The 25,301-nt window shown below is 41.4% G+C and overlaps 1 protein-coding gene across 2 annotated transcripts in view; it reads left to right on the forward strand.

Annotated features, from left to right (window-relative positions):
• Positions 1 to 671: 671 nt before the first annotated feature.
• Positions 672 to 25,301, forward strand: part of ZC3H12C (zinc finger CCCH-type containing 12C) — a 59,782-nt gene continuing 35,152 nt past the window's right edge. The window contains exons 1-3 of one of the 2 annotated variants that reach the window (XM_048493444.1): positions 672 to 1,094; positions 2,304 to 2,443; positions 2,675 to 2,851. The gene's annotated coding sequence lies outside the window, so the exon portion shown is untranslated. The remainder of the gene's footprint in view (positions 1,095 to 2,303; positions 2,444 to 2,674; positions 2,852 to 25,301) is intronic. The other variant, XM_048493445.1, reaches the window with a different exon arrangement.

Here is a 25,301-nt window from a genome sequence, read left to right on the forward strand (position 1 = left end):
TATCTCCCATGTTATTCAATCTCTATGTAAACCCCTTAGGACAAATATTTTGTAGTTTTGAGATTGGATGTCATCAATATGCAGATGATATCTGGCTCTTTATATCCTTATTCAAATGCCCTGGGAATGCAGTAGAGGTCCTAAATAAGTGCCTGGCTGCTGTTGACGGTTCCAGGCTATGGATTTAAGTATCCATAGCTTTAGCTATGTTGAAAATTAGATATATTGATAACGATGGGCATAAGCAGACCCATGTAAAATTTAAACATCTGAGATAGAAAGGTCTAAGTGATTTCCAAAAATTTACTTGCAATTCAGTCTCTCTGACCTGAAACTCCTTTTAATTCCATGCTTATCATGGAAATGTATTTTGCACATACCCAAACACAGTCTCTTTGCTATTACTTCACATAGTCCATAACTGAACACAGATGCTGAAACCCAGATGGGATTAAATTCAAGGAAACCCTGGATGACATCTACAGTCTTCCTGGCAGATGCCTTAAAGGATCTGTCTCTCCCAGACTTTGGCGACAATGCTGATATGCCTTGTCATGCTAGTAGAGGTATTATTCGAAAGGGATTCTTATCCAACCTCCCTCCAGCAGGAGGAGATTTCACACTGAAAGAAGAGAGCTGCTCTGAACACAGCCTTCGCTGGCAGTGTGAGAGAAAGCAAAGAGGCAGGGATGCCTCCAAAAAAAGCAGCAAGACCTACCTGAGAACTTTGGGAGCTACAGAAGATATATTTTTTTAAAATACCCATATGCTCCATTGTAAGCAGCAGCAAATTGTGGCAGAAGCTAGTTTCAGCTTTCAAAAAGAAAGAAAGAAAAGACTGTGAAGCAATCCCTTTCATCTTTCCCTGAATACTGGAGGAGGAATGGATAGGCTGGTCAAATCACCTGAGGAGCACCATGAACACGATGATGGAGGCAGAGACCTCAAGGTGAGTGATGCAATTGGGGAAGGACCAACACGGAGAAGGATGAGAGAAATAAAGAGCACAATTGCTGAGGAAGAAGGCAGCAAACCGAACCTGGAAAGGGGCAACAGGAGAAAAGGAGGCGGAGTGGTGGTGAAATAGAGATGAGGTAATGAAGAAAGCTGCTTGGAGCTCACAGCGAATTTCAGATGTATCTGGCAGTTGTAGTGCATAATTTGAGGGCTCGTGAACTATGGCAGTGGAAGATGACTGAATGCAGCTATCAAAGTCAATTACACTCGGAGGTTACTGTTAAAAAAAACACTGCCAGGGATAGAGAGATCTGTAGGGGGCATCAGCTTTGGCAAGGGATCTTGCATGTGTGACCAACAATGAGAGGCAGAGGGGAGTAGTAGGGGGAGGAGCAAGTTCTCCAGGTCATGGTTTGGGGTGTAAAAGCAACAGGGAAGGAAAAGTTACGACGGCGGCGGCGGCTTGCTTTATTGGCATGGAGTGTGATAAGCTCAGGGTGCAGAAGGCTAGGATTGTAAACGACACTTTCAAAACACACTTATGAGCAAAGGTGTTCGTTAATAATGCCTGAGTGCATAATCGGGAGCATAGGCGTTCCTAGATTTAAAACCCTGGGAATAACCCCCACTGAATATATCTCAATAGAATCCTGGGTGGATATGTTTAAGTCTGCTCTCTAAAGCTCCAGTCTTTGCATGTGCTTGAGAGTGTGCATGTACTGACGGATTAGAAGCGCAGGATTCCGAGCATGTACAGAGTACATGACCCACAGCAAACCACCGCGCAAGCATCCACCCCTACCCCCCAACAATGAGCAACAGAGCTTTCAGGCTAGGCACCTCTCGTGCGTATTAACTACCAGTAGTAGGAACGGAGGCGTGGTAGTAGCTGAAACGCGGAGACTCTGCATAGGACATAGAAGGAGCGCGGGGAGTGAAAGCGGATCCCGGGCACGGGGTGGAGGGAGACATGGCGGCCGCCTCCCCCTCCTCACGCAAGCCATGTCCTGATTTGCAGGTGGCTTTCCGGCCAGGTGGCTCCTTTGGGGAAGAGTGTGGCTGACACTGCCCAGAAAGGCCGCCGACTAGGGTGCCCCTCTGAGGGGACTCCGGAGGCCATGCAAACGGCCTGAGGAGGGCGGCTGAAGCACAGGCGGCTCTGCTGGGTCTCTCCCCGGCCTTTGGGGCTCGGCGGTAGGAAGGCCGGCCGGAGAGGCTGCCTCGTGACAACGGCAGCGAAGCGGGGCCGAGGCCCGGGCTTAGCCGGCGCTGAGTAACCGTGCCGCCCGCCACCGCCCCCTTTTCCCCGCTCGGGGTGGCGGGCTGGCGGGTGGGTTGTTTTGCAGGCCCAGGCTGGCAGGGACGGCTCCTCGAGGTCGCGTTGGTGAGCTGCCCGGGCGAGAAGAGGCCGAGGCGTGGACAGAGGTCGGGCTGGGAAGACTGTGATGGAAAAAAAGAAGGCCGCCTCGCTTGGGATTCACGCAAGGTGAGAGGGGGGGAAAATCATCCTAGTCTGTCGAGCTGGGCGCCTGGACCAGGAGAGACTCTCCCTCCCACCCACCGACCCCCCTAACTGCAAAAAGAAAACTCCCTTTTGGACTTGCTCGTTTCCCTCATCACCTTTTCAAGCCCACCCCATCCAAAAAAAACCGTCAGCTTCCTAACACTTCAGCCATCCCCACCCCCATTTCACGTTTTCCTTTTATTGCCTTTTCAGCTCGTTTTTCCTGCAAGGAGTTGCGCGCTCTACTCAGAAGTCAGCCCAAATGACGGCCATGCGATTTACTCCCCAGCAAGTTTGTTTAGGTTTGCGCCGTTTGGGGCGAAAATAATCTTCACTTCACACAGCAGTATACCGACATTAAAATCAGGCTGTTAACACCGGGTGAAATGGGTGAGCTCGCGTTTAATTTTAATTTTTAGCCTAGTACGAATTGTGACTTTAAGTTGCTGTATGCAAGGCAATGGTAGCTGAGAGAAAAAATATCCTCCAGCACCTCCCTGCTTCTGCGAATATTGTGAAGAGAAAAATGGACTCGAATATCTGTAGGGGATGATTTAAAAAATCAAAATGTGAATCACCCACTCACCCAGGTTCTGTAGTTAAAGAACAACTTGAACACTCACTTCTGTGCCCAGTATGATACATTTACTGTATGGCCCTGTGAAAATTAAGAAAAATTAGAACTAAGTACCATATAATAGAACGGTTTAATAAATTGGGTGCTTCCAAACAGTGGAACAAAATATGGGCACTTGGAGTTTTCCACGTGGATCACAGAATGGTAATCCCACTAATGTCCATTTCAGAGTAGTAGTATAATGTTACAGAGATCATTTCAGCCTCCTTGGTGATAGTTTTTTTTAAATACTTTATCTGGAAACTAATGTTTTATTTTGAAGTGTGAATCGTTCATCAGAAGTGTGAATAGATTATCTGTTAAAATCCATTGTAAACACCAATGTGTGACTTCCTGTCGCTAGCAGTTTTAATAAAGAAAAGGTAGACTGTTTTGATGGGAGACCGCTCAGGAAGTTCAGGGTTGTCTTGCAGAGGCAGGCAATGGCAAACTACCTCTGAACTTCTCTTGCCTTGAAAACCCCCTGGGGGTTGCCATAAGTTGCCTGTGTCTTGATTATACTTTCCTCAGAAAATCCTTTCTCATTGTGGGAACAAGCCAAATAAATCTTGTTCCCAAGCAACTTAGAAATTACTGACTTCAGTATCAAATCCAAACCATAAAGAATGGATTTGTATTTCTCCCCACCACCCAACCTTTGGTTTAGTCCTGGATTGAGTTTGGAAGGAAGGGAACAAACCATAGTTCATGGTTCAGATAAAACAACAAATTATGGTTTATGTGAAAATGTAAGTGATTGTTTTGAGCTACTTACCAAGGGAGGGAGTATGTGATTCTGAGGATTAGTTGTTTGATCATGGGTTTTTAATGTGAATAATGCTGTGTTCTGTTAGTCATTTTCAAATGGTGTTTTCCTGAATAATAACTAATAATCTCCTTTTCTTCACATTTCTACATAAAAAATTATTTAAAAAATATTTGATACAACAGATCTCTGACATTTCTTGCTTGGACAGATATTGGTAGGAAGATCAAAATAAAAAATATTACTAATGCATTGGTGAGAATCTTTTGCTTGTATTCAAGATTTGCAAGGATTTTTGTGGCTGGGGCTGTTTTCTCACAAAAAATATTAACTTAAGTTCATACTCTGTAAGCATCATTCAGAAATACTGGCTGGTTTTCTAATCTTATATAACTTCTGTACAGTAAAACTTTTTCAGTTTGCTAAAATATTTTGCTTCATTCTGAGCTCAAATTACTAGCATCACATATGTTCCCATTTTATTCTTGAGAAGGAACAGTGCCCAGTAAACTTTTAAAAGTTAGTTAGTAAAATGTTATTTTGCATTGGGATTGGGGATCTGGCAGGTAGTGTCCTAGTTGTAGTGGCAGAATTCTTATCTTTCTAATTGAGTTTTACAGTTCTTCTTGATTCTTTGTGTTGAATCTAGAAAGAAGGCATCCAGATTTGATGTATAAGTCTGCAAAGATCAAACTCCTTTAAACAGCTGGTCTAGTGGCTGGGTGATTCATTGCAAACATGAGCAGATGGCAGAAAATCTAAATAGGAGATCGATCTGGGCTTTTTTGTGCTATCTGAGCATACTTGCCCCCTAGTAGACATGTATTACCTACTTAATTAGCCCCGCGGCACATCTCACCCCCCCTGCCCCGGCCCCGCTCAGGATTGCCTAAGCAGCTGTTGCCTGTTTAGATCAGGGTAAACGCTTCTAGGAAGCGTAATATTAGACTAGATAAGCTTATCATTCTTTCACATGCCCGAGAAGTAAGAAGCTGTGCTCTCATTGAATCAGCAACAGAGTTGGTTTCGTGTCTATCCATCCAATATGGTGAATGGTGTGGCTGGCTATGTTTGTTCCTGATTTTTCTGCAATACATTTACCCAGTTAAAAAGTCCAGTTGCTATTTTGCTTCATGTTTATTGTTTTATCCTGTACTCTTTTCTTTCTTGCATTTCTTGCAACCTTCTCCTGAAGTCCCTACAGAGCACCCTATTTACTTGGAAAGTGACTTTTGAGCCAGGAGTTTTGAGCTTGTTTATGTGGCAGAGTGATCAATCACCTGGTTCAGGCAACAGCATCTTCACTGTGGTGCTATGAATGACCTCTACCTGAGCCCTTTGAGAACTGCCGCCAATCACTAAACCGAACTGAGTTTGCTTCTGCATGAGGAATTTTCTCTGAATGGAACATAAAAGCCCATGGGTGAAAGAGGAGCATCTATATATTGAAAAAGTTTTATTGATTTATTGAGCAAAGTGGAAAGTTCACACAATGATAGGGTGAAGGATACAAGGTACATATATATTTAAAGCAGCCCCCCCTCCCCAGTGATGCCTGTAGAGAGGTTTTTACCCAGCAAGGTTTTTGACTGTCAATTGGAGATATGATTGGCTGTGCAATTTTTAAAAAATGTTTTGGCAGTAGCTGCCTCCAAAGCACAAAGATCTTCACCGTGTTACTGCAGGTAAGCAGTGACAGCCTTTTTGTGGCTGGCTACTACAAGAGCTATTTTACAGCACCCATTTTGTGGCTGGGCCCACTGCACTGTGCCAGAATTCAAAAGGTGCCCTCAGGCTCGAAAAGGTTGGAGAACCCTGATCTAAAGGAACAGTTGGTATTTGGTATAAAAGAAAATCGGCAACTTGATATCCAGGAATCTCACTGTTTCCATATGATCAAATCAACAAATTGCATGCAGTTGTACATGCAGTTGTAAAGTTGTCTGTATTTCTTAAAATTTTCATAGCACTTTTACATGCAGTAAAATTTTCCACTTTCTTTCCTGCAGAATTCTGCACATCTTTCAGCAAAAGCAAATCAGCCGTCTCATCTTTGTATCTTTCCCTACTTTTCCATTAAAAGTGAGCTGCTGCATGGGATCATGGGGGGATAGATCATACAGTGCAGTCCTAAGAAAATTTTCCTGGGAGTAAGCTCCATTGAATAAACATCAGCAGGATTCTGAGTAGGATAAAATGATTATTTTATTTCAAATCGCTTTGAGTGATGATAAAAAAGAAGTATCGAACTGTAGTAAATAGGTATGCCAGCAGCTCACAGGTTCTTACAAGATGGTTCTTCAGAATTTAATATGAAGGACCTCTTGAGAATCAACTACTGGAGCCCAGTTTTGTGGTTTGCCTGCTTTATCCGGAGCTTGTTTAGCTTGGTGACCACATTTAAGCTGTTGAAGGAAGGTGCTCCTGCTGGCATTGAAAAATACTTATGTGCACAATTGATATGTAAATACATTACAGCATTGTTGGTGGAGGGGAAAACCCAGTATCTTTGTGGTAATCTAAGTGGTGATCTAAGTGGTTCAAACTCCTGAGTTAGCAAGGATGTGTCGCAATTGGCATATATATATAAATATATATATATTTAGTGCTCCCGTCTACCTCTGTTCTTTTCTGTCTGATTTTTTAAAAAGTTTCTATCTGCTACTTATTATTGCTTAATTTTTGTCTTGTGAGGGCCTGTTTTAAAGCAGAAAGGCAGGATATACTGTTGGTGGAATAAGTAAATCGATCCAAATACTTGTAAACATGAAATTAATTGTTCTGAAAGCATTTTCTAATTCCTGTTGAGAAGTTACTATCAACTTCACAATCTATGGAAAATTGGTACTATAGGTGATATTAGAAAAACCTTCAAGCATAGCAACTAAAGAGAAATGAACAGGCAGCCATTGTTAGAAGGGAATGTGGGAAACGCTGCCACAAATACATTCACCATAAAACTTATTAATCTTTTATCTTCAGTAGCCTTTGAGTAGAAAATATAAATTAGACGACCTTTCCAGCAACTGTACATGATGATCTCTATAGTCATTAGCCAGTTTTATGGAAGGTAGTTCTATCAGTGGCAGATATTCATGGTAGCTGAATGGTGCCCAGGTATGCAGGAGGGAGACAAAAACAAAACAGAACTTTGGAAGGCGAATGCCTTCACTTACTGATTGCAGACTTCTCAGAAGCATCTCACTGGCCACCATGGGAAATGGGACGCTGAACCAAATGAACCTCTGATTCAGCAGGATATAGTTATTTTTGGGCAGCCTTTCTAACTGTAGCATGTAAATGGATTATTTATAATGTGGAGAACCTTTAAGTAAGTAGTAGTTGATCGGGGGATTTCTGTTTATGTAACAAAAATGTTTATATTGTTTGATTGGTGTGTTACTCATGAGATAGATCCTCACAACCAGACTATGTTGGAAGGCCAAACTGTAGAGGCTTTAGGTGTTGTTGTTTTCAGTAGAATTTAGGGCTACAGAGAACATTATAGTTCTCTGCCTTCTTTGCAAGTCAAAGCGATGTTCTTAATTCCCTCTTTTTATTTTTTTGGAGACAGCTCCCTAAAATATCAGTCTCCAGTTCTATTGCAGAAAAACCTAATTTAATCAGTATGTCAAGAAGCCTTGTAGAGAGGTAGTTGTAATTCTGATTTGAGTGGTTGAGTAAATCTATTTACCATTCCATTACTTGAACTTTTTTGCATCGTCCACTGGCCGATTTTCCTGTTTCCATCTACCTGACCCCTGATGCTTCTGTGGACAAACTCTTCTGTCAGGAGAAAAAAAAACAGCAGTTCATCTCAGCAGCCACAATTCTCCATTGAATTTCCCCAGCCACAAAAATAAAATTAGGAACCATGGTGGTCTCTGATCTTATACTGTGTTCCGCAGAAAGATGATAGTAGGGTTGTATATTCCTCGGCAACAGGAGAAAGCATGCTGAACCTTCTTTGTTGTAGAATGCTCTACCCGGGTCCTGGTGCCTACCTAGTTCTTCTCCCCTCATCCATTTGACAGTCATTCAATGAACTATAAAAGTCATTCAATGAACTATATCCTCTGAAGATGCCAGCCACAGATGCAGGCGAAACGTCAGGAGAGAATGCTGCTAGAACACGGCCATACAGCCCGGAAACCACACAGCACCCAAACTATAAAAGCTCTTGTATCAAAGTACCATGTTCAGTATTGCACAAAATAATGGTTTTGGAAAAAGGCAGTGCATAAAAATAAATGATAATTCTCATATTCATTCAGGACTCTATTCTAATATGGAAGCATATAGTTTTCTCAACTGCTGCACCTTAACTGACCACACTATCCTCTTTCTGTGGAAGAGAGTATAGCTCTCACTTTGCTGAGAATGAATGAATGAATGAATGAATACATGTGAAAGTTATAGGACTTGTCTTTGTCTCTCCTGACCAATAGAATCACAGCATTGTTGGCAGTTGCCATTTGTGAGTCTGAAAGTGATACATGTGGATTGGAAGCATAGGTAGGGGAGAGCAACATGTTCACATGCTTCTTGTCAGACCTTGACAGGGGAAATCCAAGTTCAAATACCTGCTGTTCTGTGAAGTTCGCCAGCTGCAGTTGCCTCCTGGCATCTGGTCGCTCATCAATCTTTTTACCTCTTCATACAGTGAAGAGGTAAATACAAATACATATGAAGAGGTAAATACAAATACATACATACAAATATATATGTTGGACAGGAGTTGGCTTTTTCTGATGGTCCTTATAGATTTGTCTCTAGAAGGCTTTGTGAGAGAAAGGGAAGAGGAAACAAAATGGTGTGGGATTTCTAGGAAGGAAAGGGCAGTAGCCTCAAGAGATCTGTAGCAGCACGCCGAAGAGCACTACAACAGAAAGCCAGGCAACTGGTGGTTATGCTTTTTCACATTTGTTTCAGCTCTGATTTATGTTTAGATTTATGTTTGTTTTCAGATTTCTGTAGTCCAAACCCTTATTTCACTGTTCAGGGGATGCCCCATCCTATTGATTGAATATGACTTATACTAAGTAATCTGCCTTGACAAATGTATTTTCTTTTATGTACACTGAGAGCATATGCACCGGAGACAAATTCCTTGTGTGTCCAATCACACTTGGCCAATAAAGATTCTATTCTATTCTATTCTATTCTTGAGTTTTAGCGAAAAAGGTGGGCTGTAAGTAACCTAAATAAATAAAATGGCTACGAGTGATTTTCAGAAGACCCAACAGGGAAAATAAAGAGATTTATCCTTTTTGTGTAAGTTTTAATGGTGTAACACCGCAGTCCCCAACCTAAAAAAAAAAAAAATTCTGACAGGGCATGGCGGGCACAGCAATGAAATGGCTGCCACAGGAGGCGGAGCCAGCCACAAAGTGTTTGCCACAGTTTAATTTCAGTAACACAGTGTGGTGGTGGCAGCTGCTACCAAAGCAACGTTTTTAAAAAACTGCACAGCCAATCTCTGTTAGTCAATCAGAAGCTTTGCTGGGCAAAAGCCCTACCCCCCTCTCATTCCTAAAAACTTGGCGGGCACCATAGTGCCTACCGGCACATTGGACACACTGGTATAGCATAAGTTTTGAGTTTTTAAATACATTGTTGCTACCTTGATTTCCTACCCCTTCTTGACAGAGAAACCCTATTAGAAAGATTTGTGAAGGGTACAGTTACACTAGAATGTCTGCAGGTTATTCTAAAATAAAATTTTAAAACTTCCACTGCAGAAAAGGGGACAATTTCCCCTTTCTTTGTTTAAGCAGTGCAAATAACAACACTTAGACGTGAGCCTTTACTGTGGACTGTTTATGTAAGAGTCTTATGGCTTGCATTGCAAGAAGCTCTAGATTTCTATGGCAGCTGAGCATTACTTGAAAATTGCTGTGTTCGACCTACTTCATGTCATTCAAAGAGCTTTTTGATTGTCCTTTGTGTGACAAAAAAAGTGATTCAGGCATCTGATACAAGTAATAGCTGCCTAATTGGTGTACTTGTGGGGAAACAAGCACTCACGCCATACTTCAGGCAAAACTCATTTTTATTGGCTTGACTAAGACCAGCTACCGTTTGGCTCCACCCCTTGTTGAGCTGCCTTCTACTGTGGTTATTCCACTTGGTCTTTATGTAAAATGTAAGAGTTTCTACCTGAATTTGCTGCTTTTCCTTTTCCTCTCTCTCTTTTCTTTTGTGACTCTTAGATGGTAAGCTTTTATTTTAAATTGCACTATGCTTTGGAAGAACATGTGTACTAGGTAAATGAATAATACATAGAGACTGATCTACCTATAGGTAATGCCTTCAAGTGTCCTGGAATGTGATAGTATATGATATAGTTTTGTGCAAGAAACATCACCTGTGACATTTCCCATCCATTCTTCTGAGGAGACACAGTTTTTTTTTTAAAAAAAAAATTACATTTGTAGTTGAATCTTGATTTTAATATTTGGGATACATTTATGGAAAAAAATTGGGACATCTTGCCTCAGGCTGGTATTTTTGTTACTGTGTTTAAAATCATTGTGTAAGTTCATCCTCAAATCATGTTTTGAGGGTAGCCATTGTGGGTGTGGCAAGGCAATCACAATAAATGGTTCTAATAGCTAGACTAATAAGTAGAATAGAAATCTGTATAGATTACTACAAAAATAACCTGTTGCCAAAAAACTGGACTGCTGCAAATCTGCATTATAATTTGACAAGGCAATAATAAATTTGCGGCAGAAATTAAAACTTGCTTGTGACAAAATATGATTTGAAAACTAGAAGTCATGAATGTTAACATGAGCTTCCTTCTCTTCTCCCAGAAATGATTTCCCACTTTGTAGGCTTTCTGCTGCTATACCTTTTTCCACAAAAAGGAGACAGTGTGGTCGTGCATTCTTCAGCAGAAGCTGAATGTGTGTGCCTCCACATGTCAAAGTTCTGATTCTCTTTTAAGATGTAAGAGTTGTATTTAAGCATCTCCTTCGTCCAAGCCATTATCCTTTGCAATGTTAAACATAGCACTTTGATAAAAGCATTTATAGCGCTCCTGACGTCTATCAACAACACTTTCGCTTTTCTACAGTTGCGTCTATCAACAATACTTTCGCTTTTCTACAGTTGCATCTGCCATTTTGTAGCCTCCATGCTGCTGCAGGACACAAAATGGTGGATGCAACTGTAGAAAAGCGAAAGTGTTACTGATAACTGTCCAGAGCACTTTAAATGCTCTCTTGTCAAAGTGCTACATTCAGCAATACAAAGGATAATGGTTTTGACAAAGGTGGCACTTTAATACGACTTTTTATCTTTAATACAACTTTTTATCTTAAAAGGGAAGGCGGGGGCGGGGGGAGGTAAGCATTCCTCTCCAAAAAAAAGATCCAGAAATATGTGATGTATTAATTCTGGCCTCCTCAATTTTTTTTGAGGACCTTTAATTTGACAGGTGGACCAGTTTGGGTTTATTTTGACCCACCATCTCCTGTAAAATTCAGGATTAGTCACTACAAGCATGCCTTTTCAGCAGAAGAGGTTGCCTCTTCACTCCCCCCCACCACCATTTTTTGTTTTAAGCTTCCTACTTTTGTTTTCTTCTGTTAAAGTTTTCAAAATATTTTGAGTATTGAAGGATTTCTTCTTTCTAAAAATGATATATCCATGAAGAAAGGAAGGGGTTGTTGGAAAAATATTAAACGGATTTTAAGACTCTCAGTCTTAAAACATTCAAGACGGATGCCCGGCTACAAAGCTGATTTATCCTCTCTTGACCTGAGGTGTGTGGACTTTATCATGATTGTGAGAAGCTTTTGAAGTGATTTATAGAGACTCTTTTGCTAAAACCCATCGTTTGAGATTTGTTTAGTCTTTTGGACTGGAGTTTCTAACTTTGCTCCCGAATGGATTACAAACTCTTGTGGCTCAGATAACATCTTTGGATTTAAAGACATTCAGAACTGACCTTTTGGTTATAAGGCATGGTGACAGGGGTGTTCTGGACTGATTTGTAATCATTTGAAGGACCCTTTTCCAAAAGTGAAAGTTTGTCATGGAAACAGTGGGTGAAGTTTGGTGAAAACTTGTCTGTGGTTACCTGGCTGAAAACCGACTCATATTAAAACTGTTTTCTGTAGACTGTGGGAATAAAGTCCAGTGTTTATCATAATACTATACTCCCTGTCCAAGCAGATGACTACTACAGCTTTCAAAAATGCCTACAAGCCTAACAAAATTGATTTACTTTCTTCGCAAATGAGTCAATCCGAAAACAACATAAGGCAAAATCTCAAGAGTTTAAAAGAGGAATTTAGACAAGCACATCTTAAATTAAGAGCAGATCTCAAGAAGGAGCCACAGAATATCAGAGTGGAATTAACATAAATAATTAACGGAGGAATCCAAAGGAACATACTAGACAAAGTAAAAATAACACAAACTGGTAGCTGAACCTGTAGTTCAAGGAAGAGGGAAAATACCAGGTACTCCTGAAAGAATAAGCAAAACAGACCTTAAAAAAGAATTTGGCAGGATTCTGTAGTAATAAATTTCAGCTGGTGAGAACCTTTTTGATATTGTACAAACTTGCAGAGTCAGTTCAGGATTTACTGCATACTTTTGGAGAATTCAGTCTGCTTTAGAGCTGTCCCTACCTGCAGCGAATACAGTTACAGAAATGGTGCCTCAAGTCGAACAGCTGGTAATATGTCTCGCAGATGACGCTTCTTTCGAAGATTCAAGAATAGATTCTAGAGAAAAATCATCAGGAAATCTAAACCACAGAGAAAAACCTCCAGAAATTTTCAAAAATCAACTATCCAGGAGACAGCAAGAAAATGGATAAAAATGTAAGTTAAAAACTGGCCCATTTTTTTCATACGTTATGGATTTGTAAAAAGATAAGAGAACGTTCAATACTAATTTTTGCAGAGAACGCTTAAAATAGCACAGATTAAATGCCAAATTTATTGGTGTTATGGAACAATTATGTTATTAGATACTTTCTATAGCAGTAAAATATTAATAAATTACAAGAGCGTATAGTGAAATATTAAAAATAACCTGGTTTACTTTTTTATATATGAGAAAGACTTCTAAAAAGATAAAAAGAATATGAGAAATTGGCTTATTTCTTTATAAGTATTGGATTTGCAAAAAGATAACAAAATTGTGGATATTAATTTATACTGAGACTCCAAAAACCTTAAAGACTAATTTTAATTAGGTGTTAAAATTAAAGGTGTATTGGTATAATGATATTATAAGACACTTTTTCTTAACAGTTGACAATAATAACAATACAAGAGCACTTGTTAAAAAGTTAAGAAAAATTTGGTTCTTTTTCATATGTGCGATGGATTTGTAAAATCACAAAAAAATTGGATACTAGTTTACACTGAAACATTAAGAATTACCAAAGATTAATCTTTTGATGGGTCTTAAAATGAATGTATTATGATACAAGTATGTTGTTAGGTATCCTTTTGTTAAATTTATTAGAACAATAGTAAAAATTAATTTTGTACTTACTAACTGTAGAAAGAGGTTTGTTGCCTTTGCTTGGAAATCTGTGTGAACTCCCATCTAACAGAAAAAGATGACATGTAATCTAACAAGACATAATTGGCTAAGGGTTTGAATGAAACAACGATAAACCCTTAGCCAGTTATCATGCAGGATGCACAGGGACAGAAGCCCTATACATCCTGCACACCCGTTGGTCATTGCCAGTCTGCGGAGCAGCTGCTCCGCAGCCTGGCAAAGCCTTTCCCACCTTCCCTTCCCCCCACCCTCCCCAGCAAGACCCTTCTCCCTTCCCTCCCTAGCAATGCTGTTCCACCCCCACCTTCTCTCCTGCTCTCCCCAGCAACGCCAGGCCTCTAAAAGGCCCGGCATTCCCCTCCACCTTCCCCCTGCCCTCCCCAGCAACGTTGGGCCTCTAAAAGGCCCAGTGTTCCCCCCCACCCTCCCCTTTTGGAAACCCAGCGTTTTCCCCCCATCTTCCCCCCACACTCCCCAGCAACGCAGGGGCCACCTTCCCCACTGCTCTCCAGAGTGGCCCTCAGCACTCCCCACCTTCCTACCACCCAAGCTGGCCCTGCAGAGCCACTGCTCCACAGGCCCACCAAAGCCCTCCTGCCTCCCACTCATCCAAATTCCACCCTCTCCCACCTGTACCCTCACATTGCAACCCTCCCCTCACTCAAAGTCTCACCTTCCCACCCTCCCCCACCTCTACCAACATATTTCAACCATCCCCACCCTAACCCACAACTTCTCACTCTCCCCCACCCCAAGCCTCACCTACTTATCCTCCTACTACACCTACCCACCCCTGCTCATCCTCCCACCACCCCTACCCACCCCTTCCAACCCTCTCCTACCCACGCCTTTCAACCCTTCCCCCAACCCTACCTTGCCATCCTCCCCCACCAGAAACCTTACCTTTCCATCTTCCCCCCAACCAAGGTCACTCCATTCCCTTCCACCCAAATCCCCTATCCCAAGCCTCACTTTGCTGCCCCCCCATCCCAAGCAACACCTCTCCAGCCTCTTCCACCTTCCAGCCGCAGACCCAAAATTGGGTGTCATGCTGGAAGCAGGGTGGGGCGGGGGGAGGACGCTCCATCCCCACTGAAACCTATTGCAGGGGAGATGCTTCCTCTTTGATCCTTTGCTAGGGCCCATTGCATCTCCCCCACAATGGGCTTTGCTACTAACGAGAAAATATTTGTATATGACTAAAACTGACTAATTTTGTGAATAGAAGATTTTAATATATTCCAGAAGCAACATTTGAATCTTATATTAATCATTTCTTTATGCATATTAATATTAAGCTTATGCTTTGCTAATATAATTGTGAAGTATATGAACAAAAATTGATGTTTTTTTAAATTTACATAGCTTTTTATCGTGTACAGATGATCACAAATAATTCTAAATGGGTATGATAATATGTAGAAGTTGATAAACTTATGTATTAAGCCTCTCTTTTCTATTTTGAATGTAACTGATGTTTTTTCAGTTCAACAAACTGTTAATGCAGATTCTCTTATTGTTCCTACTATATTCCCCTTTTTTCTGTATTATTCCATTATTTTATATATAGAAAAAAAATTAAGTTTATGTGCATTTAAAGTTTACATATCTGCAAAACAAGGGAGTCTCTGGCGGATGAGTATTTTTAAAATGTTGATAAGATCTACTTTTCTTTCCATTTATTTAACACTTCTACAAGCTATTAAATTGTTCTCTCTCACCACAGCTGAAAAGCACTCAGAAACATGTAGATTTCTCCCTCCCTAAGAAAGGAATAGGGGAAAAAATCAGTTTGATTTTTAATAAGAAAAAAGCTTTCACTAAGATTAACCTACTGACCTTGTGTCGTTGGTGGAAAGGGATTTGTGGAAAGTAGTACTTTAATGCCATTTCTCAGCAACTTGTATGTGTGTGTGCGTGTTTACACAGTGTTAGCTGTTTGCCATTTCCACTTTCCGGGCAAGAATTTCAAATGCATTACACTTGTCTGTCATTGTCAGCCAGCTGACAAGTGTGAACCTTTTTGAGAGGCAAGCTGGAATTGGCAGAAAGAAAGGAATAAAATATGTGCATGCTGAAATGTGTAGTGAATATCTTGATAGCATAATTCTCTTCATGGGCAAAATACTCTCTTCATGGAGAAAGAGTTCAACATGTATATCTGCCACTGATCCCCTCCCCCCCCCCATAGTACTATACCCTGTCTCAATAAAAGAAAGAACCTCATCGTGGAATCACTCTGAAGCCAGTTCCTTTGTTTCAGTGGAAAGCTCCACTACGCTCCTAGTGCCTGCTCAGTTCTGTCCTCTCCCCCAAGTCCCAATTCTCCAGTTGCATTTTAAAAGCCATTTTAAGTGTCAAAAACCTGTGCCCTTTTAAGCTTGCTACTTTGATAAAAGCATTTTCCTTTTGTGATCGTCTACCATTTTGTGTCAGTGATCTTTGTGCCTTCCATTTTGTGTCAGCTCCAGAATGTGGGCACAATTATTGCAAAAGGCAAGCTCTGCTAGTAGACGCACTGAAAATGCTCTTTTTTATCACAGTAGCAAGCTTAAGAGGGCACAGAAGAAAATTTTTTGATACAAGCTTTGCTTAAAATAGCTTTTAAAATGCAACCGGAAAATTGGGCTTCTTTGAATTGCGATAAGACACGACTGTCATTTCCATTTAATGAGACAGAATAATAGAACCGTATATTACGATGTATGCAGCCACTTAAGGGCCAAAACCCGAAATCACTTGAATGTACATGCTTTCCATTACCACAAGATACAGTCTTTGAACATCTCAAGAGTACTTTGTCTGTGTGTTTCAGAGTGATATAATAGAAATATAATAGAAATTAGAATCATAGAATCATAGAATGAGAGTTGGAAGAGACCCCAAGGCCATCAAGTCCAACCCCCTGCAATGCAGGAACACACAATCAAAGCACTCCTGACAGATGGCCATCGAGCCTCTCTGGAGCAGCAGAAAACAAGCTTGCTTCCTCACCAACATGACATCCCTTCAAATATCTAAACATGGCTATCATGTTACCTCTTAACCTACTTTTCACCAAACTGAACATACCCAGCTCGCTAAGTCTTTCCTGGTAGGGCATGGATTCCAGACCTTTTACCATTTTAGTTGCCCTCCTCAGGACCCGTTCCAGGACCCGTGTCAACATCCTTGAATTGTGGTGCCCTGAACTATACCCAGTATTCCAGGTGAGGTCTAACCAATGTAAAACAGAGATGTACAATTATATCCCTCGATCTTGACACTATACTGCTATTGATACATCCCAAAATTGCATTGGCTTTCTTGGCTGGCGCATCACCCTGCTGACTCATGTTCAGTTTGTGGTCTGCTAAGACTCCCAGATCCCTCTCACATGTAATGTTGTCAAGCCAGGTGTCACATTCTATATCTGTGCATTTCATTTTTTCTGCCTAAGTGTTGTATCTTACATTTATCTCTGTTGAAATTCATTTTGTTCGTTTTGGCCCAGCTCTCTAATCTGTCCACGTCATTTTGAATTCTGACTCTGTCCTCTGGGGTATTAGCGACCCCTCCTAATTTGGTGTCATCTGCAAATTTGATTAGCATGCCCTCTATTCCATCATCCAAGTCGTTGATAAAAATATTGAATAGCAGAACCCTGTGGCACCCCACTAGTCACTTCTTTCCAAGATGAAGACAAGCCATTAATGAGTACCCTTTGACTTCGGTCAGTCAACCAATTACAAATCCATCTAATTGTAGCATTAGTCCATATTTCACTAGCTTACTTGCAAAAATATTATGGGGCACCTTGTCAAAAGCTTTACTAAAATCAAGGTATGCTGCGTCCACAGCATTCCCTTCATCTACCAAATTGTTCTCCTGAGTATAAAAGTAGCCATCTCGTCCTTTATCTTATTTCACATGGAGGCACATTTCACAGACACCCCTGACTGGTGCATAGTTGAGGCAGGCGTCAGTGACGCCAGACCCAGAGGTGTAGCTCCAAGGGGGCGGTGTGTGTGTGTGTGTGACTCACCAGGCACGTGCCCCTGTGGGGGTGTGTGGCGGAGGCAGGGCAGGGCAGGGGTGTTCTGGGGTGGGATGGGGCGGAGGACTACCAGTGCACTGGGCGCTTTTCCCCCTTGCTACACCTCTCACCAGACCAATTGCTTCATTGATATCATCCCTTGCAGGTAATATGCCATGCTCCCTTTCTGAATTTTCGGCTTTCAGTTTTAAAAATCTCTAGCGTTTTTCTTACAGGTTTCCTTCCAGTCACCTTTCAAGAGATAACAGAAGAGAAACAGAGAGAGGGCTCAGGAGCTTCAGCTTGTTCTGAGTTAATTTGCCTTTCATTCTTGCATTTCCTCTTCGGCTACCTTTCTCCTTTATGACTTCCATTCTTTCTTATTTGTCTGCTCTCACCCTTAATGTCAGCAGTGATATCACAGCACTAAACGGAAAATCTGAATGAAGTTTATATTACTTGAGATTGTTCATTCTGTGTGCATGGGGACATTGCTTCAACAGAAGTTTGGGGTGAGGACTGAGAGAAGATAAATGTCTTCTGGGCTCAGGAAACATGTGTGACATCACGTTGTAGCCACAAGTCTACTTGAGAGTACAATTAAACATTGGTTAGATGTGGATCACTGTTTATCTTTTTATATATGGTAGTAATTGAGAAGGATTTACTTGAAGGTGTTGTTCAATGGTTGTCTGTTCTGAGTGGGTGGACTACTTCATTGGAACTCTAGGATGGCTCATAAGTGTGAAATTAGGGTGTGGGAGAGGGGGTTAGGACTTAGTCCGTCCAGGAGGGCCAGCTTTCCATAGAGACTGTAATTTATATTTTTTCCGTTTTAGGGAGCCCACCCCCACCCCCCAAAGAAAGAGTTTAGCCAAATTTTTTTAAGAATGGGGTGCTGCCAATGGATGGTGTATTAAGAGCTAAGGTTTGATGGATATTACAAACTGGAGATTTAACCAATGGAGGCTTGAGAACTCCTAGGTTTAGATCAAAGTTCTTATTTTGAATTAATATATTTCTCAACAAGCATGTATGCGAAGTGCAGCGAGTGAAACATTGATTTGCAAGTACCATATATACTCATGTAGAAGTCGAGTTTTTCAGCACATTTTTTGTGCTGAAAAAGCCCCCCTCAACTTATACACGAGTCAGCTGTATTTTTAAAAAATATTTTAGGGTTTTTACTTTGTTGGCCTCCAGGGGGCGCAGTTTTTTAGACTAAGCCCGGCGCCAAAGGTGCAGGAGGATATCATCAGACAGCTCTCCACAGTACAATTACCTGCACAAAGTTTAGTCAAAGTTGGTTCCAAGTTATTGGCAGGCTCCCAAAGGGGGGTGCCGATATCCCCCATTGTTTCCAGTAGGAGCTAATAGTAGATATGGCTACATTTTGAGGGTCCCTAGCAGTTATGGACCCCTTGAACCAAACTGCTAAACCACAGGGTGCTCATTAGGAGAATCTCTTGCTGATGCCAAGCCAGGTTTAGTGATATTTAGTTTAAAGGAGTCCAATGTTATGGATCCCCAAAGTAGTGCTCCCATCCCCCATTATTTCCAATGGGAAGCTTGTGGTAGATCGGTCCTATCCTTTTGAGCATCCATAACTTTGGACTCCCTAGACAAAACTTACCACCAAAGAGCCTGGGTGAATTTATCATCAGGAGAATTCTACTAAAGATACTGTAATGTTAATTTTTTATGGCACTGCTAACGTAAACATTCCTCCCCTGACAGGTTGTGTGCAGATATGCATCCTAAAACCAGCACCTGGAGTATTTTGCAATTTTAAAAATATGTACACTAAAAATCATGAACTAACCTGCTAAAAAAAACAGGGTAGTTTGGAGTCACAGAGAATGTAATGATATTTATTTCAGTTTTTATTGCCAAGATTCATTACAAACAAATCCCTTCCATACACTAGAAAATTTAAGGTTTTTGTACTTTCAAAATCATTGTTGATACCATGTTGTTCTTGTTGACCCTCTTTTCCACTTACAGAGCTAGTTTACTGTTTTTCTTTTAAATAAATATTCAAAAACATTTAACCTACTGATGCCTCAATTAATGTAATTTTATTGGTATCTATTTTTATTTTTGGAATTTACCAGTAGCTGCTGCATTTCCCACCCCCAACTTATATGCGAGTCAATGAGTTTTCCCAATTTTTTGTGGTAAAATTAGGTGCCTTGACTTGCCCTAGAGTATATACATTAAATTAGGAAATATATCTAAATGCAAGATCAAATTCAGCCCTTTGAAACCAGCATGCCAATCACTCTCAGGAGACAGAGACCCAGGGAAGCGGAGGAATTAGCTAGCATATATATTTTCTACTTAGAGGCATGCTCTCATGGCTGGATTAAGGACTTTGAATCAGAGAGGGCTAGAAACTTTAGAAGAAAAAGTAGGAGTTCAAGATTTTTTTTTTACTACCTGAACGTAAGAAAGGGTCTTATATTAAATTTTGCACCAAAAGATGCATTAGGGCTTATTTTCAACGTAGGGCTTATTTTAGGGAAAATAATTGTATAAATAATTGTAAATGTTGAAATTAGCTTCTAGTATCTGCACAACCTTGACTGATTAGAGTAGAACTTTATTTAGAGGGGGTGGTGGGTGAATAAAATAGTATGTGCTCATTTCATAGGTGTTGTCCCCGAGCTTCTTGAAATCATTGAAAATCCACTACCCTGTACAATACTAAAAAGGCCTTGTACAAGAGGCCTGGGAAGGGAAGGAGCATTAAGCTTCTCTCAGGCAGTCTGGCTATTGTGAGAAGCATCAGATTGATTTAGATTTGACCATCAGTTGTGCTGGGTTTGCTGAGCCAGTTACTGGATTATTTTACGGCAAAAGTATTGAAATTTATTACGGTCGGTTCTTTCTTTTTTTAGAGAAACAGACTCTCGCCTGCCTTCGTTTGATTTGTCCTCCTGCAGAATTACAACACTCGGGGTTTTTTGAAGAAGATAGTTGCGTGATGATTTCATCTAGGCTAACAGGTGCTTGCCTAAATAGTACTTTAGGCTTCTATGCACGAAAATCATAAGTACATCTGAATAGCAACTGGAAAGCCATAAGTACATCTGAAAAGCAACTGGCAAATATTTCTGGCTGAGAGTGAGATTTTGATTTCTGTAGGTATAAATGGATTAAACATAAGGGTATTATGTAGATTCTAGAAGCTACTCAGTGTGAGCATATTTCTGTATAAATCACTGAGATTCATTGACCCAATCGTAAGATTGCCGGAACAGCAAAGGTACACTTAAGCTGGAATGTGCGAGTTGCTGTGCTGGCACAGGGTCCCAAGCTGACATTGTCATCTTGTTATCCTGGTGTTGCACGTCTGCTAGTGGAGCCTCCAGCCAGGAATCTACAAAAATGTTCTTCCAGAACTACTTACCATTCATAAAGAGCAGGTTCCATCAATGGCTTTTAGCACAGCAGCCAAAAATGGAAGTGTGTCATCATAGCTGCCTAGAGATGTGGTATATAGGCAGGGTATAAATTTAAAAAATAAATATTAGGCAAAGGGACAGGCAACAGTGAATGGCCATCACCAACATATGTTTTATTCTTATTCAATAGATTGTTGTGGATCAGACTAGCCTGAAGACCTAGTTCCAAAGTAGACTATATCTACTTGTAAAGCTAGTGCCACACAAGGAAACAGTCAAAGAGGCAAACACTGTAATTGACCAGAGGAAAGTGATTCCCAGTGGCAATGCTAGCACCTCAAGAGTTCTAATTGGACCCTGAAGCAGAGATCTGGAATGCAGCAAGCAGGCATAAGCCATGGCATAAGAACATAAGAACAAGCCAGCTGGATCAGACCAAAGTCCATCTAGTCCAGCTCTCTGCTACTCGCAGTGGCCCACCAGGTGCCTTTGGGAGCTCACATGTAGGATGTGAACGCAATGGCCTTCTGCGGCTGTTGCTCCCGATCACCTGGTCTGTTAAGGCATTTGCAATCTCAGATCAAGGAGGATCAAGATTGGTAGCCATAAATCGACTTCTCCATAAATCTGTCCAAGCCCCTTTTAAAGCTATCCAGGTTAGTGGCCATCACCACCTCCTGTGGCAGCATATTCCAAACCCACCAATCACACGTTTGCGTGAAGAAGTGTTTCCCTTTTGTAGATCCTAATTCTTTCCCCCAGCATTTTCAATTAGATGCCCTCTGGTTCTTGTATGTGTAGGAAAGGAGAGAAAAATTTCTCTCTATCCAGCATTTTCTACCCCATGCATAATTTTGGCAGACTTCAATCCCTTGCTCCCCCCTCAACCTCCTCTCCAAACTAAAGAGTCCAAAAGCGGCTGCCACCCCTCTCCCCTCCTTGCTGGGAGAAGGTCTGCCTCCAGATCCTCAATCATCCCTTGTTGCCCTTCTCTGCACTTTTCCTATCTCCTCAATATCCTTTTTTTTTGAGATGCGGCGACCAGAACTGGACACAGTGCTCCAAGTCACAGTCGCTTTACTGCATATATATAAGGGCATGAAACTAGTCTTTTGCAGTTTTATTATCAATTCCTTTTCTAATGATCCCCAGCATAGAGTTTGCCTTTTTTTACAGCTGCCATGCATTGAGTTGACATTCCCATGGGACTATCAGCTTCAGGGCCTAAATCCCTTTCCTGTGGTCTGTGACTGATAGCTTTTTTGGCCCTGCTGTAATATGTGAGAGTTTGGATTTTTTGCCCCTATATTGCATCACTTTTACATTTTGCTACATTTGAACTGCATTTACCATTCCTGGGCCCACTCCACCTAAGGCCTCAAGGGTCCGGCAGGAGCTCTTCGCAATCCTTTGTGGTTCTCACCACCCTACATAATTTGGTATCATCTGCAAACTTGGCCACCACGCTACCCAGCCCTACTTCCAGGTCATTTATGGCAGTCACTTTTTCCCGTGGCATCAGACTCGGGTGCCTTCCACAGAGCAAATGTATGACAGGGTGCGTTCAGGATAAAGTAACTTGTTTTCTGGTTTTTGTGTTCACATGCATCAGTGCAGGCAGCAATTGGACCCCCGCTCCCTTTAAGGTTGAGCAATCCACAGGGGTGGGGATCAGCTCTACAGACTGTTTTTCCATGACCTATAATAACCTCTTGAAATTCAGCATTATGTTTGAAATGTAGCAGTGGGTGATAATAGCTAGACTGCTCAGTTTACTGGATCTGAAGGTTTTAGTGGAGCACTAGAGCTTTCTTTGTTCATCTGCCCTGTGTATTTTCTAGTAATATCATTATACCCAGTCACTAATGGGACAAGAACTCTACATTGCTCCTGCTAAGATTTCTTTGTTCTTGTTGTTTCTAGTAGGAAATCTAGTGTAGTGATTGTTGTTTCTAGTAGGAAATGTAGTGTAGTAAACCTAAAACGAATGTCCAATAACATATGCACACATGAATAAAATTATTTTTTTTAATAATCTTGGGCAATATCCAGATTTGTCTAGGAACTTTTTTAAAGCAAATGATTCAGAGGAAGCTATCAAAATGCATCTAAATGATAAAAATGGTATTGTGTGGTTGTGAAGTAGATCTGTTTGGTGGGAAAATGCAGGAGGGATACTTGCAGGCTGCCCTGAAAGGGGTCGTCGTCAGGCCTCTCTTTAAGAAACCATTATTAGATTTATTGACCTAAATGATTATAACTTCGTATCCAGTCAGCCACTTGGGGGCAAGAATGATGGTAGCATCTGGTCATTTCCAGATACTGTTGGATGAATCTGAGTCTCTGGATCCATTTCAGTCTGGCTTCCTTCTGAGATTCAGGACAGAAGTTGCCTTGGTTGCCCTAATAGATTACTTTTGTTGGAAGAAAGACAGAGAAGGTATGACGCTGCTGAATCTCATGGGTCTCTCAGTGACCTCTGAGCTAATCGGTCCATGGTTTCATTTCAGACAGCTTATCAGTAACTGGAGTTCTTCTCTTTCTTGCAACGAAGGTTGCAGAAGGTAGTGCTGGTGCTCAGAGGCTTCCCTTGGGAGCTGACCTCTGAAGTTGCTCAAGGTTCTAATATGTCATTTTTTTTCCATGGAACACATTGTGAGAGGTCATTCAGTGTCATAGTGTGGGGTCAGTGATATTGGAGGGGAATAACTTTAGGATTATATTTTAAATATGTTCATGACATCCAGCCCATCTAATTTTTCTTCTGCCCCAGGGTAAGGCAGTGATTCCTCTGAATGCGTGGCTCTCCTCTATAATGGACCAAATGAAAAAGGATAATTATAAAATCTAGCCAGATAAAAACCATAAATATTCATAGCAGTGTGCTGGATGGAAAAAGAAAAAAGTTCTCAGCAACTGTGCCAGTCCAGAAGTGAAATTTAAAAAAAAACACCCAGAACACATTCTACATGCTACATTTTATTTTGACCAACCAAACGATGCATAGCAGTATGTGAGCTTTTGAGTTCACTGGAATTCTTCCTCAGGCTGGATATATATTTTTAAACATTTTAGATGAGAAAGTAAATGCCTCAGGACGTTATAGTGAGTCCTGGTGAAACATGCACTGTATGTTAGCTTACATTTTGTGTTAGATGGCGATGCCAATTTCTAATTAAGCCCATTTCTTTCAGGCAAGAGGAAACAAATTAGTTTATTTTATTAGACTTGTATTGAACTCCATAAGAAGAATATGAGTTTAGATTTATAACCCCCCTATCTCTCATGTCAGGAACTTAAAGGGGCTTTCAAACTCCTTTTCCTTCCTTTTCCCACAACAGACACCTGGTGAAGTAGGTGGGGCTGAGAGAGTTCTGAGAGAACTGTGACTAGTCCAAGGCCACCCTGCAGGAATGTATAGGAGGAAAGAAACAAATCTGGTCCACTAGATAAGACTCTGCTGCTCATGTGGAGGAAAGGGGAATCAAACAGAGTTCTTCAGATTAGAGTCCACCTTCTCTTAACCACTATTGGCTGAGCATTTACAAAGTCAAGCTAATGTCTTTAATTTTTCTTTAACCCAATGAGAATAAAACTTCCTTTTTTTGGAAGAAAACACAGAAAAAATTGACAGGAAAAATAAAAGACCTGCTATGGGATTGTTGTGCAGACATGGTTTTAAGACAGTTTCCCATTGATAGTCACTGCCATAGGAAGGAAAAATGGAGCCCTGGGCAAAATGGCACCCCTGCATGTGCCCCCCCCCCCCCCGGCAACCTCCCAAACATGCCTCACCTTTTACAGTTAAAAGAGCAGCCTGCTCCAGTCCTGTGGGCTGCTCCAGTCCGCTGAGACGGCCTGATGGGAGTGGCGGGGGAGCGATTCTCTGCCCCCACCTGTGCCCGGGACATTTTCTTCTCCCCCGTCCCGTGGTAGCTCCACCTATGCCGATAGTTGTCTGCCTTTCTCAGGGGCTGTACCAGACTGATTATCACAGACTGCCAAGGAAGGGAGAACATGCTCATGAGAGGGGGAGACAAGAGTGCACGATCCTGTTGCATGTTTCTGATTTCCAAGTCCATGTTTCATAATGTCTCACTGAACCGTTTGCTGTCCTAATCCAAATTTGCTTTTCATGGCAGTACTATTTCCCTCTGGATCTTAGTGCTGTGGATTTTGAAACTAGCGGCTTAGAAAGCCGACTTCCCAACTAGGACTCCTGGACCTGATACCTTCTGAAACTTTTGCTGGCTCAGAATGAATTGTGTTTGCACAGTTCCTACCTCCAGTTGCCCTGGTCCCACACAAATGTATCTTTGTAGGATGGAGAAAGGGAAGGAGCTCTAATAGAGGAAGTGATGTCTCTTACTTCAATTAATTGGACCAAGAGGCATTGAAAACGACCATTTCATTCATCCCAATAGACAAGGACATTCTTGGCATGCTTGAGTCATGCCAAGTCATTCCAGCCATCAAGAGGACATGGCTGCTGCTGTTGCCAG

Source organism: Sphaerodactylus townsendi, linkage group LG04, assembly GCF_021028975.2.
Source record: "Sphaerodactylus townsendi isolate TG3544 linkage group LG04, MPM_Stown_v2.3, whole genome shotgun sequence".
In the NCBI taxonomy this organism is placed as follows: domain Eukaryota; kingdom Metazoa; phylum Chordata; class Lepidosauria; order Squamata; family Sphaerodactylidae; genus Sphaerodactylus; species Sphaerodactylus townsendi.